The sequence below is a fragment of the Schistocerca nitens genome, chromosome 3, assembly GCF_023898315.1.
Source record: "Schistocerca nitens isolate TAMUIC-IGC-003100 chromosome 3, iqSchNite1.1, whole genome shotgun sequence".
Lineage (NCBI taxonomy): Eukaryota > Metazoa > Arthropoda > Insecta > Orthoptera > Acrididae > Schistocerca > Schistocerca nitens.
In genome coordinates this window covers 612,318,887-612,341,267 of record NC_064616.1, presented here as the reverse complement: position 1 = coordinate 612,341,267, position 22,381 = coordinate 612,318,887, and positions in this window count along the sequence as shown.

Sequence of the window (22,381 nt, the reverse complement as noted above, 5' to 3'; positions counted from 1 at the left end):
GCGCTAGCTGCGCAGCATTTGTGCACCGCCGCCGTCAGTGTCAGCCAGTTTGCCGTGGCATACGGAGCTCCATCGCAGTCTTTAACACTGGTAGCATGCCGCGACAGCGTGGACGTGAACCGTATGTGCAGTTGACGAACTTTGAGCGAGGGCGTATAGTGGGCATGCGGGAGGCCGGGTGGACGTACCGCCGAATTGCTCAACACGTGGGGCGTGAGGTCTCCACAGTACATCGATGTTGTCGCCAGTGGTCGGCGGAAGGTGCACGTGCCCGTCGACCTGGGACCGGACCGCAGTGACGCACGGATGCACGCCAAGACCGTAGGATCCTACGCAGTGCCGTAGGGGACCGCACCGTCACTTCCCAGCAAATTAGGGACACTGTTGCTCCTGGGGTATCGGCGAGGACCATTCGCAACCGTCTCCATGAAGCTGGGCTACGGTCCCGCACACCGTTAGGCCGTCTTCCGCTCACGCCCCAACATCGTGCAGCCCGCCTCCAGTGGTGTCGCGACAGGCGTGAATGGAGGGACGAATGGAGACGTGTCGTCTTCAGCGATGAGAGTCGCTTCTGCCTTGGTGCCAATGATGGTCGTATGCGTGTTTGGCGCCGTGCAGGTGAGCGCCACAATCAGGACTGCATACGACCGAGGCACACAGGGCCAACACCCGGCATCATGGTGTGGGGAGCGATCTCCTACACTGGCCGTACACCACTGGTGATCGTCGAGGGGACACTGAATAGTGCACGGTACATCCAAACCGTCATCGAACCCATCGTTCTACCATTCCTAGACTGGCAAGGGAACTTGCTGTTCCAACAGGACAATGCACGTCCGCATGTATCCCGTGCCACCCAACGTGCTCTAGAAGGTGTAAGTCAACTACCCTGGCCAGCAAAATCTCCGGATCTGTCCCCCATTGAGCATGTTTGGGACTGGATGAAGCGTCGTCTCACGCGGTCTGCACGTCCAGCACGAACGCTGGTCCAACTGAGGCGCCAGGTGGAAATGGCATGGCAAGCCGTTCCACAGGACTACATCCAGCATCTCTACGATCGTCTCCATGGGATAATAGCAGCCTGCATTGCTGCGAAAGGTGGATATACACTGTACTAGTGCCGACATTGTGCATGCTCTGATGCCTGTGTCTATGTGCCTGTGGTTCTGTCAGTGTGATCATGTGATGTATCTGACCCCAGGAATGTGTCAATAAAGTTTCCCCTTCCTGGGACAATGAATTCACGGTGTTGTTATTTCAATTTCCAGGAGTGTATCTGTATGGTGCGAAAACTCAGCAATTGACCCTAAATAATGAAAAGTGTACTACCGCGCCGGCCAGAGTGGCCGAGCGGTTTTAGACACTACAGTCTGGAACCGCGTGACCGCTACGGTCGCAGGTTCGATTCCTGCCTCGGGCATGGATGTGTGTGATGTCCTTAGGTTAGTTAGGTTTAAGTAATTCTAAGTTCTAGGGGACTGATGACCTCATAAGTTAAGTCTCATAGTGCTCAGAGCCATTTGAACCATTTTTTTTGTGTGTGTGTGCTACCGCCATCTCTATATGTACTTTTTGTCAACTCAGTGTATACATCACGCTGTAAGTTTCCTAGCAGGCGTCAAAATCATGTTGATAGACAGACAATCAGGCAGCAGCGCTTACCTGGTGGAACTGCGAAATTCAGCTGTCCTCTGTGTTGTTGTTTACCGCGGTCGTAGGTGCACTCTCTCGTCTTCCATTTGAGCAAATCGTGGAGACAATAGGATTACACGCATTGTCCAGCTGGTAACCGCTGTCACGGTTCATGAACGATACTGCTGGGGCCAGAATCATTGTTTTATAATGCTCCACTGAATATCCGATGGATATACAATGTTGGGTAATAGCATACTTGCTTGGCTGTAAAGGGCGAGTCCAATGTTAATGTTTAGTGCTGAATTCTTTCACAGTGCGTGAGGTCTGACTTATTTAGGTCATACCACACTGGCAAAGTATTATGTAAATTCCGGCCTTTCGCAATAACAAATTGTCCTTCGCTGATTCCAGAAAGTCTACTATCTTAGATGGTGACCCGAAAACCACTTTCACCTAAAATCGACGGAGGACTCTTGCTATCTTAAACGAAGTGTTGTCACCAAAAGGAAGAAAAGGTAGTGATTTTGCCGGTGTGTTTTCCTCTTTATCCACTTTCTGGTTCTTGGCTTTAACTGATAGTGCACTGTTAATCTTCCAGGCAGAATACCCATTTTCGCTTAACACTGTATTTAGGTGGGCAAGCTGTTTAGACAAACTATCTAGATCTGGGACTGTGTGAGTTCTGCGTGCAACTGTTTTAAGTAGGCGATGACAACTCGATGCTTGTAGATACAAATGAATGTGAGTGAGCTTACGATAGACTGAATGCTCCAGAGAGCCGAGGCACCCAAGAAGGGAGGACAACCATCTTTCTCCGTTTTCATTGTGAAGCAGATGTTAGTATCAGTGGAGTTTCCACGTACGCGTACACCACCATTACTCTACCACGCACACATAGGGGTTACACTCGTCTGGTGTGAGACGTTCCCTGGAGGGTCCACCGGGGGCCGAACTGCACAATAACCCTGGGTTCGGTGTGGGGCGGCAGAGGGGTGAAGTGGACTGCGGTAGTCGTCGTGGGGTTGTGGACCACTGCGGCTGCGGCGGGGACGGAGCCTCTCCGTCGTTTCTATGTCCCCGGTTAACATACAATATAATACAATCAGTGGAGTTGACGTGATCCAGTTATGCACGTACACCTAGAGCTTCAGCTTTAATTCGTTTTGCCGTATGACGTCTTCTTTTGGATGTTGCAGAAGAAATGAGAAGGGAAATTAGCTGTGTTATTTGAAGGCTCTTCCTCAACGCAGTAACCTAACTTCTGAAGAAAGGGCTGCACTATGAACTCTACAAAAGGACCCTGTTGTAGTGATACTGAAAGCTGACAAAGGTAATGCAACCGTTTTGTTACCTCGGAGCACGGATACATGGTAGAGATCACGGAGTCTATGCGCAGTAGCAAGCAGCGGCGCTGGCGTCAGAGTGAACCCAGCCAGCGCTGAGTAGCCCGCAGTTACCATAACGTACTGAGTTTTAATTGCGTTTACGAGCCAATATAAGGTTGCTTACGGCAGTTAAAATTTTTATAATTCACTGTCGATTAAGTATAGAGTTACGCTGTAATTATTAGTGTATTGGGGAATTTTAGAGAAATTTTTTAAGCGAAAAGTAATGGTTTGCTGTAAGATCGCCAGTTGTGCTAACCACAGCAGACAAGTAAGTTAGGATTAACTTTCATATATTTCCTAAAAACAATGAGATAAAACAAAAGTGGTCAAATTCTTGTAAACTTGCAAATTCATTTTCAATTGAAAATGCTTATGTCTGCTCGATTTATTTTATTGATTCGGATTATGAAAGGGATTTGAAAAGTGAAATTTTGAATATTCCTTCGGAACGCAAGTTGAAGACCGATGCCGTTCCAAGTCTGAATCTGCTATCCTCTGGTGCTGATTTAGGGCTTAGTAATGAACCTAATAATGACACAAATATTCGGGCACAAAAACGAAGCTACTATAAAGAAGTAGAAAATATCTTCCTGGTAAATACATTACCAGCTAATGAAGAAATTACTACTAGACAAAACGTTAACTGCTGTGAATTCGACAATGCGTGCTAGCGCCAACAATTAGAAATTATGGAAACAGAAATAAAAGACTTTAAGCATAAGAATATGAATTTATTGTATGTCTCTCTCGATGTATCGCTAAGTTACTGAAATTACAGGTACTCTGGTCCATCTGTCAACATTATGCCGATGCATGGGAGCAATACTTGCCGCGGGCTGTAGAGAATGTCTCTCGTGAGAGTCGTCAGGTGCATTTTCTATAGTGTATTGGCAGATATCTGCACTTTTGTTTTTGCAACGGGTAGCTGCTGTCAGTCCAAACAACTACTGTTTTTCACGTCTTTTATGAGACGCCGAGCCTCGATGGAAAGTATCGGTTTGTTTCCCGTTACAAACAAAATTATTTTTAAAATGGATTTTACGAGACCATTGGGCGAGTGTTCCCAATTTAGTCTAGTGTGATAATCCTTTTACCGATACGTATTAACGGGGACAGCAAAATACGAGGAATAACGAGGAGAACTCTAGCAAAGACAGCACCACACTGGACTGAGGTGACTGTTACCGCCATGTAGTAGTTCGCTGCCGTAGTGTTTCACTGTACCTGTCAGTACATATCTGTCAGCAGAATTTTGCACTAGACTAATCTGGCAGCGCTCTATTGAGTGCGCACGGAACATTTCAATGTAAAATCATCTTGTCTGAAACGGAAAACAAACCGTCGCATTCCTTCGGGACTTGGCGTCTTATGAAAGACGTGATGAGCTGAATTTGTTTGCGCTGCCATCAGCTACACGTTGGAATAACGAAATTGCATTTATCTGCAGAAACAACAGAGAAAATGTACCTGAAGACCCAAAGGAGAGACATTTTGTATGTTGCAGGACGAAAGATGTCTTCGATGGCTCACCTGAGGATGACTGGCACGTGCCTAGTTGAAATACTGTAGAATTTTTTTAATGGCGACTGGTCGCGAGCCCGAAATTTGTTTGAACATTTAATTCACCGGGTAAATTTTAAAATTTACACTTTGTGTCTGCTGAAGCGGCTGACTTGCGTAAAAACTGTTCATGTCATTTATTGTTTTCGTGGTGTGCGGATGTATCGGGCGAGTAACTATACTAGATGACTAGTTAGTGCGTGCAAATGTCGGAGAAGGCGTAAGTTTCGAAATGTATTTATGAGGCTCCTTGTCTCTATGTTATGTCTCCTAATGACATTCACTGGTTAATTTTTCTCTGTCAGACAAATTCTGGACACACTCTCTAGAATTAATCGGATGCCCTTCTGAGCAGTGGACGCAAAATGCAGGTGTTTGTTAGTCACACTCGTTGATGTCTTGCGACCCAGAGGCGTGAGTGCAGTGTTGCATACTACAACATCGTTTACTGGAATGGCCGTAACACAGGGATTTAAAGCAATGCCGAACATGTCTCATGTACTGTTTACCGGAACAGCGTTCACCACGTATATACGCGGAGTCATGCCGTTTCTGCGCTTTGAAGGTTAAAAGACGCACTGGCCACTGCTTTTCCTTAATCGGTCCGTTTTTCAAGACTTTCTTAACATGCCTTTTGACTTGGGTATTGGTCATCGACGTGCGATGACAGCCATTATTTCTTCTTCTAACAATTTAGTCATTCAGTCTTTTATTATTGCCTGTTGCCTGGTACGGAAAGTTGGTATACGTACAGTGTCCCATCTAACAAGGGAACCTCCCCATCGCACCCCCCTCAGATTTAGTTATAAGTTGGCACAGTGGATATGTCTTGATAAACTGAACACAGATCAATTGAGAAAACAGGAAGAAGTTGTGTGGAACTGTGAAAAAATAAGCAAAATATACAAACTGAGTAGTCCATGGGCCACATAGGTAACATTATGGACACTGTAAGATCAGGCACGCTGTGGTCTCGTGGTAGCGTGAGCGGCTGCTGAACGAGAGGTCCTTGGTTCTAGTCTCCCTCGACTGAAAATTTTACTTTCTTCATTTTTGCATAGTTATTATCTGTCCGTTCGTTCATTGACGTCTCTGTTCGCTATAATAAGTTTAGTGTCTGTGTTTTGCGACCGCATCGCAAAACCGTGCGATTAGTAGACGAAAGGACGTGCCTCTCCAATGGGAACCGAAAACATTTGATCGCACGGTCATAGGTCAACCGATTCCTCCACAGGAAAACACATCTGATATATTCTATACGACACTGGTGACGGCATGTGCGTCACATGACAGGAATATGTTGTCGACCCACCTAACTTGTACACTTGGCGAATGGGTAAAAAGATTCTTCTACCTTGCCCGATTTAGGTTTTCTTGTGGATGTGATAATCACTCCCAAAAAAGTGATGAAAACATAAGAGTTTGTCACATAAACTGAAAATAAAAAGTTAAACTTTTCGCTCGATGGGAGATTTGAACAAAGGTCCTTTCGTTCCGCAGCTGCTCACGTTACCACTTTTTTTTTTTTTTTTTTTTAATCTCATTTTGTTCGCTTTTGTTCGTTGCATCTGCTCGGGGCGGACGTCGTAAGACAGCCGTTTTAGGTTCGTTGTTGATCGATTAGCTCAGTTTTTTCATTACAGAGGGCTGTTAACCCTCTGACCGAACACGCTGAGCTACCGTGCCGGCTCCACTAGACCACTGCGCTCCTGCGATGTCACTGTCCATGATGTTGCATATGTTCCCATGAACTACTCAGTTTGTATATTTTGCTTATTTTTTCACAGTTCCACACAACTTCTTCCTGTTTTCTCAATTAATCTGTTTTCAGTTTTTCAAGGCCTATCCACTGTGCCAATTTATAACTAAATCTGAGGGGGGTGCAATGGGGAGGTTCCCTTGTAAGAGTCGTCAGGCGCAGTTCCTCTGATGTTTCGGCTCATGTTTACAATGTCGTTTTTGTAACGTGTAGCTGAAGTCAGCCTAGAACAGATAATGCTCTTCACATGTTTCATCCGAAAATGGTTCAAATGGCTCTGAGCACTATGGGACTTAACAGCTGAGATCATGAGTCCCCTAGAACTTAGAACTACTTAAACCTAACTAACCTAAGGACATCACACACAGCCATGAGTGCCCGAGGAAGGATTAGAACCTGCGACCGTAGCAGTCGCGCGGTTCCAGAATGAAGCGCCTAGCACCGCTCGGCTGTTACAACATACCGCCGGCGTTTCATCCGACACCCAGCGTCGACGAAATGCAATGGTTTGTCTCACGTTTCAAATAAAATTATTTTTAAATTGGAGCCTTACGAGCTCATTCTATAGAGCGGCTCCAAACTAGTGTAGTGCGATGTTTTTTTGTGATCTGTATGTATCGACAGTGACAGTAAAACACGAAGAACAACAAGTATTTCACAAGAGAGTGAGCAGTAGCGGCAGTAGCAGTCAGCGCGAACCAGAGCGGTGCTGTCGCTGTTGCAGTACTGGCTATTTTTCCTTCTTTAACGTTGCTGTTACTACATACTGATAAAGCGAATATCACACTAGGCTAATTTGTAACCGCTCTATCGAATGGGCACGTATAATTCCGCTTTAAAAACATTTTGCTTGTAATGGGAAACAAAACGACGCTTTCCGTCGACATTGGGCGTCGAATGAAGGACATGATTAGCAATATTTGTTAGGGATGACTCCTGCTACAGCAAAACTGCAAATATGTGTCGAAACACAAGAGAAAATGCCCCTGACGGCTCTTAGGACGGACATTCCGTATATGTGGGCTAATTTGCAGTGAATTGTTCGTATCGGAACGGCGTCCCGAAATGACATACGATGGGTCTGAAAAGGATATATATATATATCCTCTGAGTATCACCTGTTTAGATCAAAGGCGCATGGCCTGGCTGACCAACACTTCCGATCTCATGGAGACGTCACAAAATGGATCGATTGGTGGAGCGCTTCAAAAGATGAACAATTTTTTCGACACGGGATTCGTACACTGCCCGAAAGACGGGAGAAAGTAGTGGCCAGCGATGGAAAATACTTTGAATGATACATGTATAAACAATTTGTTTCATCAAAGCCTCAAATGTTGGGGAAAAAAAGGTGGAAGCAAAGTTGTACACCTTATATATATATATATATATATATATATATATATATATATATATATATATATATACTCCTGGAAATGGAAAAAAGAACACATTGACACCGGTGTGTCAGACCCACCATACTTGCTCCGGACACTGCGAGAGGGCTGTACAAGCAATGATCACACGCACGGCACAGCGGACACACCAGGAACCGCGGTGTTGGCCGTCGAATGGCGCTAGCTGCGCAGCATTTGTGCACCGCCGCCGTCAGTGTCAGCCAGTTTGCCGTGGCATACGGAGCTCCATCGCAGTCTTTAACACTGGTAGCATGCCGCGACAGCGTGGACGTGAACCGTATGTGCAGTTGACGGACTTTGAGCGAGGGCGTATAGTGGGCATGCGGGAGGCCGGGTGGACGTACCGCCGAATTGCTCAACACGTGGGGCGTGAGGTCTCCACAGTACATCGATGTTGTCGCCAGTGGTCGGCGGAAGGTGCACGTGCCCGTCGACCTGGGACCGGACCGCAGCGACGCACGGATGCACGCCAAGACCGTAGGATCCTACTTAGTGTCGTAGGGGACCGCACCGCCACTTCCCAGCAAATTAGGGACACTGTTGCTCCTGAGGTATCGGCGAGGACCATTCGCAACCGTCTCCATGAAGCTGGGCTACGGTCCCGCACACCGTTAGGCCGTCTTCCGCTCACGCCCCAACATCGTGCAGCCCGCCTCCAGTGGTGTCGCGACAGGCGTGAATGGAGGGACGAATGGAGACGTGTCGTCTTCAGCGATGAGAGTCGCTTCTGCCTTGGTGCCAATGATGGTCGTATGCGTGTTTGGCGCCGTGCAGGTGAGCGCCACAATCAGGACTGCATACGACCGAGGCACACAGGGCCAACACCCGGCATCATGGTGTGGGGAGCGATCTCCTACACTGGCCGTACACCACTGGTGATCGTCGAGGGGACACTGAATAGTGCACGGTACATCCAAACCGTCATCGAACCCATCGTTCTACCATTCCTAGACCGGCAAGGGAACTTGCTGTTCCAACAGGACAATGCACGTCCGCATGTATCCCGTGCCACCCAACGTGCTCTAGAAGGTGTAAGTCAACTACCCTGGCCAGCAAGATCTCCGGATCTGTCCCCCATTGAGCATGTTTGGGACTGGATGAAGCGTCGTCTCACGCGGTCTGCACGTCCAGCACGAACGCTGGTCCAACTGAGGCGCCAGGTGGAAATGGCATGGCAAGCCGTTCCACAGGACTACATCCAGCATCTCTACGATCGTCTCCATGGGAGAATAGCAGCCTGCATTGCTGCGAAAGGTGGATATACACTGTACTAGTGCCGACATTGTGCATGCTCTGTTGCCTGTGTCTATGTGCCTGTGGTTCTGTCAGTGTGATCATGTGATGTATCTGACCCCAGGAATGTGTCAAATGTGTGTGAGGTTCTAAGGGACCAAAGTGAGATCGCAGACGTCAGGCAGTTGGCTTGGACCTTGGTCAATATACCCTCATTCAAACATTAGTCGATATGTGTCTGCATTATAAAGTTGTTCTTGATTGAAAATGTCAGTTTACGAGCCTAATTCTCGTCATTTGCGGGAGGTGTTACTGTTTTGTTTCAGTATGAAGAAAACAGCAGCTGAGTCTCATCGAATGCTCTGAAGTACGTATGGTAAGGACGCTATTAGTGAAAGAACGTGTCGTGAGTAGTTTCGACGCTTCAAGAACGGTCGTAGTCCGGCATGGTGATGGAAGAGAGAATGTTTTCGAAGATGCAGAATTGGAGACATTGTGAGTGAAGACTCACGTCAAACTCAAGAAGAATTCGCACGATTAGTGGGAGTGACACAGCAAGCCGTTTCAAAACGTCTCAAGGCGAAAACTCAAAATTTGACCCTAAATAATGAAAAGTGTACTACCACCATCTCTATATGTACTTTTTGTCAACTCAGTGTATACAGCGCGCTGTAAGTATTCAAAGCAGGCGTCAAACTTATGTTGACAGACAGACAACCAGGCAGCAGCGCACTACCTGACTAAACTGCGAAATTCAGCTGTCCTCTGTGTTGTTGCTTCCCGCGGTCGTCGGTGCACTCTCTCTTCTTCCATTTGAGCAAATCGTGGAGACGATAGGATTACACGCATTGTCCAGCTGGTAACCGCTGTCACCGCTGTTTCAAAACGTCTCAAGGCTATGGGCATGATTCAGAAAGGAGGAACTTGGGTCCCGTGTGAGCTTAACCAAGAGACGTTGGACGGCGTTTTTGTGTTTGTGAACAGTTGCTTCAGAGGCAAAAACGGAAGGGATTTCTGCATCGCATTGTGACCGGGGACGAAAAATGGGTTCATTACGATAACCCCAAACGCATAAAATCATGGCGATATCCTAGCCATTCTCCCACGTCGACGGCCAAACCCAATATTCACGGCTCTAAGATTTGGTGGGACCAGCTCGGCGTCGTGTACTATGAGGTGTTAAAACCAATTGAAATGATAACAGGTGCTAGTTATCGAACGCAATTAATGCGTTTGAGTAGAGCATTAAAACACAACGGCCGCAAGACAGCGAGAGGCACGATAAAGTGATTTTGCAGCTCGATAACGCTTGAACCCATGTTGCAAAAGAGGTCAAAACGTACTTGGAAACGTTAAAATGGGAAGTCCTACCCCACCCGCCTTATTCTCCATACATTGCTCCCTCTGACTATCACCTGTTTAGATCAATGGCGCATGGCCTGGCTGACCAACACTTCCGATCTCATGGAGACGTCACAAATTGGATCGATTCGTGGAGCGCTTCAAAAGATGAACAATTTTTTCGACGCGGGATTCGTACACTGCCCGAAAGATGGGAGAAAGTAGTGGCCAGCGATGGAAAATACTTTGAATGATACATGTGTAACCAATTTGTTTCATTAAAGCCTCAAATGTTGGGGAAAAACGGCGGAAGCAAAGTTGTACACCTTATATGTATATGTTCAAATGTGTGTGAGTTTCTAAGGGACCAAACTGATGAGGTCATCGGTCCGTAGACTTACACACTACTTAAAGTAACTTATGCTAAGAACAATACAAAGACCCATGCCCGAAGGAGGACTCGAACCTCCGGCGGGTGGGGCCGAATATATATACACTCCTGGAAATTGAAATAAGAACACCGTGAATTCATTGTCCCAGGAAGGGGAAACTTTATTGACACATTCCTGGGGTCAGATACATCACATGATCACACTGACAGAACCACAGGCACATAGACACAGGCAACAGAGCATGCACAATGTCGGCACTAGTACAGTGTATATCCACCTTTCGCAGCAATGCAGGCTGCTATTCTCCCATGGAGACGATCGTAGAGATGCTGGATGTAGTCCTGTGGAACGGCTTGCCATGCCATTTCCACCTGGCGCCTCAGTTGGACCAGCGTTCGTGCTGGACGTGCAGACCGCGTGAGACGACGCTTCATCCAGTCCCAAACATGCTCAATGGGGGACAGATCCGGAGATCTTGCTGGCCAGGGTAGTTGACTTACACCTTCTAGAGCACGTTGGGTGGCACGGGATACATGCGGACGTGCATTGTCCTGTTGGAACAGCAAGTTCCCTTGCCGGTCTAGGAATGGTAGAACGATGGGTTCGATGACGGTTTGGATGTACCGTGCACTATTCAGTGTCCCCTCGACGATCACCAGTGGTGTACGGCCAGTGTAGGAGATCGCTCCCCACACCATGATGCCGGGTGTTGGCCCTGTGTGCCTCGGTCGTATGCAGTCCTGATTGTGGCGCTCACCTGCACTGCGCCAAACACGCATACGACCATCATTGGCACCAAGGCAGAAGCGACTCTCATCGCTGAAGACGACACGTCTCCATTCGTCCCTCCATTCACGCCTGTCGCGACACCACTGGAGGCGGGCTGCACGATGTTGGGGCGTGAGCGGAAGACGGCCTAACGGTGTGCGGGACCGTAGCCCAGCTTCATGGAGACGGTTGCGAATGGTCCTCGCCGATACCCCAGGAGCAACAGTGTCCCTAATTTGCTGGGAAGTGGCGGTGCGGTCCCCTACGGCACTGCGTAGGATCTTACGGTCTTGGCGTGCATCCGTGCATCGCTGCGGTCCGGTCCCAAGTCGACGGGCACGTGCACCTTCCGCCGACCACTGGCGACAACATCGATGTACTGTGGAGACCTCACGCCCCACGTGTTGAGCAATTCGGCGGTACGTCCACCCGGCCTCCCGCATGCCCACTATACGCCCTCGCTCAAAGTCCGTCAACTGCACATACGGTTCACGTCCACGCTGTCGCGGCATGCTACCAGTGTTAAAGACTGCGATGGAGCTCCGTATGCCACGGCAAACTGGCTGACACTGACGGCGGCGGTGCACAAATGCTGCGCAGCAAGCGCCATTCGACGGCCAACACCGCGGTTCCTGGTGTGTCCGCTGTGCCGTGCGTGTGATCATTGCTTGTACAGCCCTCTCGCAGTGTCCGGAGCAAGTATGGTGGGTCTGACACACCGGTGTCAATGTGTTCTTTTTTCCATTTCCAGGAATATATATATATATATATATATATATATATATATATATATATATATATATATACGTGCGTTTCTGGTTCATATATCACGCTTCTCGTGGGTTATTTAACCGTGTTTTTTCCCAATTTGTGGGAGTTTCATATGTTACGAATGTTTCAACTAGTATGTAGTTCACTGAGAGAGAGCGAGAGAAAGAGAGAGTGAATTTTTCGGTTATCGCCGGTATTGTCCTGACCATGATCGTCATTCTGTATAAAATCCAGAAGGATCCTTTTTTCTCGCTGGAAAAATCATATGGAGAGTACTTCGTTTATTTTCCTATGCTGATATACAACATGGCCAGTGACAGGGATTGAACCTTATTCAGTTCTAGTATTGTATAATTATTTACGGAACTTGCACTATCTCTCCAGTAAACTCCGCCGCTTTTCAAACAGAAAGCTGTTCATTTTGTATAATTTTATATTCTGTTTAATCCGTGTTACGAGCACGTGATGTCATCGTGTATTATGTTCAACAGAAAATTCATAATTCAACCATTAGCTTTCCACAACTGCAGTAAGTTGTCAGCGTGATATAGGAAGTCACAGAAATCGTATTCTGGGAGGGGGGGGGGCATTGGGGTTAGAGGGGTGGTTTTGAGTACAGGGTCCTCCGACACGGTACGGCCAGTCTCCTCAGCTAGCGCTCCTTCTCTAACAAACACGATGTGGACGGGCAGCTGAGTTCCAGGCTTGCTTTCGCTTGGCCGGAGTCGTTAGTGGCAGTGTTATTTGCGCCTGAGTGCAGCTAGGAGGGTAGGCGGTAGGAGCTGTGGTTCCCATTTCTGAAGGCGTCCCGCTGCCGCTGCCGCTCCCCGCGTCGGCTCGGGTTACTGAGATATGACGGCCTGCCTTAGGCTCGCACCTCGCACCTCTCACCTCGCAACGCGCACCACGCCTCTGCCTCCTATGTGCTGTGAGGCACAACAATAGAGACATGTCTCTGTCAGCTGCCAACGCCACACTAGTCGAGCAAAACAGATTGCGTTATTTCGCATCTAAAGGGTCTGTAAGAAACAGGATAGAGTTCAGGACAAACAAGAACAAATTTCTATCGACACATATCCGGAGACAAATATTAGTTCTTTGACAGCTGTGTCTGTTCAGGCCATAGAAGATGCTCAACGTGTCTTAATACTCATCCGTACGCATTCTTCATCCCGCCTCCTCAAAGAATTATCAGTTCGTCCATGGGGCACAAGCTTCTGTAACATGTGCACGTTATCGATGGGCATGGAGTGCACCACTATCTTTAAGTGTCCCTATGGACTGAAATACAGGGGTTCGACAAAACTATGGAAACACCACAAATCATGCATAATACGGCGTGTAAACCATTAGCATTCAAAACAATTTCCAGTTTATGCTTATCCATTACGGATATTTTAGAACCGTGACTGTATATTAATGTAAATAAATTATACACAACTGCAACCAGTCACTTTTTTTCATTAGTAATGCTTTATTACATTAACCGGTTTTCGAACCCTTTCAGGTTCATCTTCAGATGATTTCGGGAGAATCCGGGAAGCTACATCATTATTGGTAGTAGCATAATGCTGGGTGCTGGTTTGCGACGGTATAGGCGGCTTTTTTCGTATCTGTCTGCATCCATTTTGAAGTCCAGAACACTTTCACACAAGCTATATTAGTTCACACTTTAACAGTGACACTTCACCAGCATCCAGCATGCGCTTTAACACGTAAAGCGCATGCTGGATGCTGGTGAAGTGTCACTGTTAAAGTGTGAACTAATATAGCTTGTGTGAAAGTGTTCTGGACTTCAAAATGGATGCAGACAGATACGAAAAAAGCCGCCTATACTGTCGCAAACCAGCACCCAGCATTATGCTACTACCAATAATGATGTAGCTTCCCGGATTCTCCCGAAATCATCTGAAGATGAACCTGAAAGGGTTCGAAAACCGGTTAATGTAATAAAGCATTACTAATGAAAAAAGTGACTGGTTGCAGTTGTGTATAATTTATTTACAATTTCCAGTTGTCTCGAAATGGATAAATATGGGTCCTACATGGTTTTCAGGGGAATCTTATACCATTTTTCGTGGAAAATAGTGGAAAGTTCAGGGATCGATGATGGAGGTGGATAGCAACATGCACCCTCCTCTCCAAAGTGGACCACAAAGACTCAATAATATTGAGATCTTGTGAAGTGGGGGCCAGAGAAGACGCGGCAATTCATCCTCGTACTCGCAAGACCAATCCTGGACGATGTGAATTATGTGAACTGGGGCCCTGTCGTCTTTTGACAGGGCATCACAACTGATGAACAAAAATTGTATGATGGGATGGACACGATAAGCGAAAATTGTCACATAATACGTAACAGCACTGAACCCCCGCCATGTTTCACTCTTGGGACGTAAACTCGCCCCGAAGTTGGAAACATTGGCTCATCCGATAAAATGATATTCGTCCAGTGCTCAATAATCAATGTTTTAAGGCTTCCTGTTAACTGGCATTTGCATAATTCATTTCATTGCTTATGGAGCTCTCTTCGCGTTGTTTCGGTGCTGGCAGGGTTCGTGAGTATGGCATTCAGTTTTGCAGTGAGTCTAACAGCTTTCGTCCACTTACTTTTCGTCACAGTCCTCTTCAGTGATCGTCTGTCACTATCATTCAACACACAATTTCGTCCGAGTTGTGACTTAGCGGATGTGTTTCCGCTTTCCCTGAATGTGGCACAAATCTTCGTTACGGTAGCTCGTCAAACACCAAACGCTTCTGCTACCTTGGTTACGGAAGCACCCCTCATACGAACACAAACTTTTCGCCTACGTTCAATTGGACTGAGCTCCTACATAATGCATTCACAACTACACAGGACACTGTTGGGAACACGGCTGACACTTGCAAGGTATTGAGGACATTGCTCTGGTACAGTTGGTGGTCAAATACAACACCGCAATAAGCAGGTTTGGTTAGCATCTGCATTAATGTTCAAGCAAGCGTTTCTCGCGGTGTTTCCATAGTGTTGTCCAACCTCTGTATAGATTAACGCCAGGTGAAAGGGTATTACTTTTTCGACAAATCAGTTCTTCGCACACAATTTCCGCCCGACATTGATACTCAAGTGAACCTAACCTAACACTTGACTTCCATGATGAAGAATTTGTGTCTTACATGTATAGTTATTGTAGTAATTTATTATCGTGCCCTGTGAGAATCTCGCCGCACCCACAAACGTCAGAGATCCGTCTTAGAATCCATTGACAAAACTATAATGTAGCACGGTGGTCTTGCGCTCTAAGAGCTTTCTAATACCGTTAACTGATACGGATAAAGAAACAGATCGTTTAGAACTTATCACACAAAAGCGTGGCTTACGCCATCAGCATTTCCAGGCCTTTGAAAACTAGTCTCCTACGCGCCGCAATATCCCACATGTGGCTTGCGAACAATGAGAGTACTGCCGCGATCACCTGCCCCTGTTGAGAGTGATCCTGTGTCTGCAAATCACTAAAACAACTTCCTCAATTCTTTTCTGGTGGAATGCGACGTTCAGAACATCATGTTTGCAATAATGGGACTCCATTTAACTGTTTACGTCGTTCACAGTCCACCATTAATGCTGCTCTAATGACGTCTCAGCCTGAAAACCATAAGTACGGAATGGATGATGTAATAGACGGTCTCAAAGTCTGACGATGGGGTACAGAGGCAAGTGACGAACGTCAACGGGCGTACACTACTGACGTTCCGACTAATCTCGACACAAGAGAAATGGATCACGTATCAACAAGTATTTAGTTTTCCAATTTTGGTGAGTAATGTCTTCTGTACGAATATGGGATCTTTTTCTTAAAAATCTTGTACACTCCGCAAGCCGTTTTACAGTGCGTGGCAGGGAATACTTAATTCCAGTATTGGCGAATTTCTGTCTTATTCCATTCGCGTCTTAAGCGTGGACAAAAAGACTGCATACACCGTCAGTCCAAAAAGTTTCGAGGCTAGATTAAGAAAATACAGAAAAGATAAGATGCTGGTTTTAATGCTTCAGGTAGGTATCCTACATAGCCTCCTCCATTTGTGTACAACATACAGAACATTCATACACCCACGTGAAACTGTCAGAAAAATACGTCTTTGGGATGTTGTTCAACTCGCGCGTCACATTAGGTTGAATTTCTGCACTTTGTCGGTTTGTGATAGGTTTGTGTTGATAACATCAGGTCTCGTCACCCGTGATGGCGTTTTCCAAAAAAGTACTGTTGCATTTAGCATTTCAATAAAGTCACGGCATGCATCCATGAGTCGTTGGTTTTGTTGGGGAGCCAAGATGTGCGGAACGAACTGAGCACAAAGTTCTCTCTTCTTCTAAACATTCTGAAGAATGTCTTTTGATTTTGATTTAGAGACGTTGCCCCACTGTGATTTTCGCCACAACAGCGTTGACATATTATGGCCACACGCCTAATACTTAACTGACAGATCGGATGTACACATATTGTTTGCAGACGTTAGTTCAAGTTGCCCCCCACTCGCCTTCCCTTCTAGTGTTTTTCAGCAGTCGTTCCATTTCATGTCACTTCTTTTTATTACCCCTAAGAATTTACACGTTGCAATGTGCTCCATTAATTCGGTACTAACCTTGTAATCTGACATCATCGGGATACTGCTCTTTGTTTTAGGCATTAGCCTACCTTTATCCACACCTAAACGGAAATTCTTTCAGACTCTTTCTGCAGTTCACTACGATCGTCTTACAATATTCCTTTTCTGTAAACTGCACTGAAGACCCAAAGAAACTGGTACACCTGCCTAATATCGTGTAGGGCCCCCGCGAACAAGCAGAACTGCTGCAATACGAGGTGGCATGGACTCAACTAATGTCTGAAGTAGTGCTGGAGGGAACTGACACCATGAGTCCGGCAGGGCTGTCCACAAATCCGTAAGATTACGAGGGAGTCGAGATATCTTCTGAAAAGCACGTTGCAAGGCCGAAGTGTTTAAGCTAAGAAGAGTGTTCCTGGAACCACTCTGTAGCAATTCTGGACGTGTGGCCTCTCGCAGTGTCTTGCTGGAATTGCCCAAGTCCGTCGGAATGCACAATGGACATGAATGGGTGCAGGTGATCAGACAGGATGCTTACGTGCATGTCACCTGTCAGAGTCGCATCTAGAAGTATCAGGAATCCTATATTACTCCAACTGCACGCGCCCCACACCATTACAGTGCCTCCACCAGTTTGAACAGTCCTCTGCTGACTTGCATAGATTTATGAGATTGTCACCATACCCTTTCACGTCCATCTGCTCGATACAATTTGAAACGAGACTCGCCCGACGAAGCAACATGTTTCCAGTCATCAACAGTCCATTGTTGGTGTTGATGGTCCCAGGCGAGGCGTAAAGCTTTGTGTCGTGCAGTCATCAAGGGTACACGAGTGGGCCTTCGGCTCGGAAAGCCCATATCGACGATGTTTTGTTGAATGATTCGCATGCTGACACTTGATGGCCCAGCACTGAAATATGCAGCAATTTTCGGAAGGTTGGCACTTCTGTCACGCTGAAGGATCTCTTCAGTGGTCGTTGGTCCCGTTCTTGCAGGATTTTTTCCGGCCGCAGCGATGTCGGATAGTTGATGTTTTACCGGATTCCTGACATTCACGGTATATTCGTGAAATGGTCGTACGGGAAAATCCCCACTTCATCGCTACCTCGTTGCCTCGGAGAAGCTGTGTCCCATCACTCATGCTCCGACTATAACACCACTTAAATCTTGAGAGCCTGCCATTGTAGCAGCAGTAACCGATCTAAGAACTGTGCCAAACACTTGTTGTCTTGCATAGGCCTTGCCGACCGCAGCGCCGTATTCTGCCTGTTTACATATATCTGTATTTGAATACGCATTCATATACCAGTTTCTTTGCTGCTTCAGAGTACATGATAAAGCTACACACTGATGGAGTTTGAAACATTTCACGTAAATCAACCGTGCTGTCAATTCTGAAGCATTATTCCACTATCTGGAGACAGCACTAGGAAGGTACCGGCATGAGACATAAACACACAATCCTATAGTTACAAGATTCTGCACCTAAAAAATGCTATTATGTTAATGCCATACGGTTTCCGAAGCATTAGGCATGCAGGATGCAACGCTCTTAATACTCTAGTGCAGTATACAGGGTGTTACAAAAAGGCACGGCCAAACTTTCAGGAAACATTCCTCACACACAAAGAAAGAAAATATGTTATGCGGACATGTGTCTGGAAACGCTTACTTTCCATGTTAGAGCTCATTTTATTACTTCTCTTCAAATCACATTAATCATGGAATGCAAACACACAGCAACAGAACGTACCAGCGTGACTTCAAACACTTTGTTACAGGAAATGTTCAAAATGTCCTCCGTTAGCGAGGATACATGCATCCACCCTCCGTCGCATGGAATCCCTGATGCGCTGATGCAGCCCTGGAGAATGGCGTATTGTATCACAGCCGTCCACAATACGAGAACGAAGAGTCTACATTTGGTACCGGGGTTGCGTAGACAAGAGCTTTCAAATGCCCCCATAAATGAAAGTCAAGAGGGTTGAGGTCAGGAGAGCGTGGAGGCCATGGAATTGGTCCGCCTCTACCAATCCATCGGTCACCTAATCTGTTGTTGAGAAGCGTACGAACACTTCGACTGAAATGTGCAGGAGCTCCATCGTGCATGAATCACATGTTGTGTCGTACTTGTAAAGGCACATGTTCTAGCAGCACAGGTAGAGTATCCCGTATGAAATCATGGCGGTGAATCGAGGAAGTACAGTACATACTGACGAAACTAAAATGAGTTCTAACATGGAAATTAAGCGTTTCCGGACACATGTCCACATAACATATTTTCTTTCTTTGTGTGTGAGGAATGTTTCCTGAAAGTTTGGCCGTACCTTTTTGTAACACCCTGTAGAATGAGGGCAAAACGACTGTCTTTATGCCTCCTTATGAGCCCTAATTTCTCGTGCTTATATTCGTGGTCCTTACGTGCAATGTATGTTGGAGGGCAACAAAACGTGGCTAGAATATCGTCGACGCACCGCTATGCTGTAAGGGAGCCACGGATGACAACCAAAGGAGTCCTACCATGAAATGAAACGGCACTCCAGACCATCACTACTGGCTGTCGGGCAATATGGGGATGACAATCAGGTTGGTATCTCACCGCTGTCTGGGGCGACTTTAGACACGTCTTTGTTGGTCGCCGGGGACTGGAATCTCATATCTCATTGACTAGAGTAGGATTGTCTTCAGTGATGAGTGCTGCTTCGAACTGAGTCCCTGTGACCAGCAAAGACGTGTCTGTTGACGCCCCAGACATAGGTGGGATACTGACCTGAGTGTCACCCACCGTAGAAAAAAAAAGAAAAAATGGCTCTGGGCATTATGGGACTTAACATCTGAGGTCATCAGTCCCCTAGAACTTAGAACTACTTAAACCTAACTAACCTAAGGACATCACACACATCCATGCCGGAGGCAGGATTAGAACCTGCGACCGTAGTGGTCGCGCGGTTCCAGACTGTAGCGCCTAGAACCTCTCGGCCATCCCGGCCGGTTCGAATCCTGCCTCGGGCATGGATGTGTGTGATGTCCTTAGGTTAGTTAGGTTTAAGTAGTTCTAAGTTCTAGGGGACTGATGACCTCAGCAGTTAAATCCCATAGTGCTCAGAGCCATTTGAACCATTTTAGCCATCCCAGCCGGCCACCCACCGTAGAGCCAGATAACCAGGAGTGATGGCACGGGGTGCCATTTCATTTCGCAGCAGGACCCTTTTGGTTTATACGCCCGCCCGTACACGACGGGAATGTCTACTGCTCGTCTTCGTGCTTGCCAAACCCTACTTTGGCCAGCAATGTTGCTGGATCTCGACCCAATTGAGAACATTAGGAGCATTATGGGCAGGGGCCTTCAACCAGCTCGGGAGTTTCATGATCTAACGCGCCAGTTGGATAGAATTTTGCACGATCCCCGTCAGGAGGAGATCTAGTAACTCTCTCAATATGTACAAATCCGAATAACTGCTTGCATGAGGGACAGAAGTTGACCTACGTGTTACTGACTTGCTCAATAAGTAAAGCTCTTTCTCTTGAATAAATCATCTAATTTTTCTGAAATCGCAACAATTTGTTTATCGGCAAATGTACATGACATATATCGATTTTCGCTCCGTTCGGATAATTCCTTCGTGGTCTATCGCCTTTTTTTTCTTAGAGTGTATTTTACTTGTGGTTCTTAGAAATTCCTCTACAATCTTTTGATAATTTTCTTTATTTGTTTTTAACTATTTTGTGTATCATTGTCGCAGTTTTCGTTGAATTTTTGAAATTCTGTGTATTATTTTTGTCGAATACCTTCTGTAGAACTACGAACCTGGTCTGCAACTGAACAGAGTTTTACATTTCTCGTCGTGGAATTGCAGCCTTCAAAACCTGTTAACTGCAATTCAACGAAAGGACACGAAAGCGTCCGGTAATTTGCAGGTTAGGTTCATAGCGCTGTAAAACACATTTGGCAATATAACGCATCGATTATGAAAATTGCTGCACTAAGAATCCATATTAATGAAATGATCCCCATACTAGTGACTATATGCGCTTTTTTTTGAGCCATCAGTCTTCTGACTGACTTGATGCGGCCCGCCACCAATTCCTGTCCTGCGCTAAACTCTTCATTTCAGAGTAGCACTTGCACCCTACGTCCTCAGTTATTCGCTAGATGTATTCCAATCTCGGTCTTCCCTTCAATTTTTTATCCTCTAAAATTCCCTCTAGTGCCGTGAATGTTATTCCCTGATGTCTTAACACATGTCCAGTCATCCTGTCCCTCCTTCTTGTCGGTGTTTTTCATATGTTCCTTTTTTTTTTTTTCTTTCGAATAACCCATTTGGAGGGTACGATGAATCAACTTTGGCTACTCTTCATTGTATTAGATTTCTTCAGTTTCCAAATTTCCTTCATCCTTTTAGAGTGTTGTTCCCTTTCTTCTTGAGTCCACTTTCGTCTAGTTATTTTCTTTCTCTCCTGAAATTCTGCCTTTTGAACTGCCTTTCTGAAATGTGTTCTGTTTTCTATTGTGTCTATTGTAACTCCAGCATTTTCAATGTCCTTTTCAGTCTCTATGAACCATGCTGGCTTGGATTTGTAGCTATTGAGTAATGTGAATATCCGCTTGGTTAGTCTGTTGTTATCCATTCTGAATATATGTCCAAAAAACTGTAGTCTCCTCTTCCTCATTACATCAGTTAGTTTCTCCGTTTTCAGATATAGCTCTCTGTTTGGTCTTAACCTGTATTCAGCATTATCGTTTCTTTTAGCTCCCAGTATTTTCCTTAAAATTCTTCTTTCGACCTTCTCTAGTTTCTCAAGATCTCCATTTCTTGTTAGTTTAAGTGTTTCTGCCGCATAGAGAGCTTCAGGTCTGGCCACTGTTTGGTAGTGTCTTAATTTCGTGTTCCAGGACAAGGATTTTTTATTATAAACGTTTTTGGTCATATGAAACACTCTTTCCATTTTATGCACTCTAGTTTCGATAGCTATCTTTTCTTTGGCATTGTATGTAATCCTCTCTCCTAGGTATTTAAAGGAATTTGTTTTGTGTATTTTGTTGTTGTCAACTGCAATATTTTGAGGAGCATCACAGATGTTTGTCATAAACTTTGTTTTTTCATAGGATACACTCCTGGAAATGGAAAGAAGAACACATTGACACCGGTGTGTCAGACCCACCATACTTGCTCCGGACACTGCGAGAGGGCTGTACAAGCAATGATCACACGCACGGCACAGCGGACACACCAGGAACCGCGGTGTTGGCCGTCGAATGGCGCTAGCTGCGCAGGATTTGTGCACCGCCGCCGTCAGTGTCAGCCAGTTTGCCGTGGCATACGGAGCTCCATCGCAGTCTTTAACACTGGTAGCATGCCGCGACAGCGTGGACGTGAACCGTATGTGCATTTGACGGACTTTGAGCGAGGGCGTATAGTGGGCATGCGGGAGGCCGGGTGGACGTACCGCCGAATTGCTCAACACGTGGGGCGTGAGGTCTCCACAGTACATCGATGTTGTCGCCAGTGGTCGGCGGAAGGTGCACGT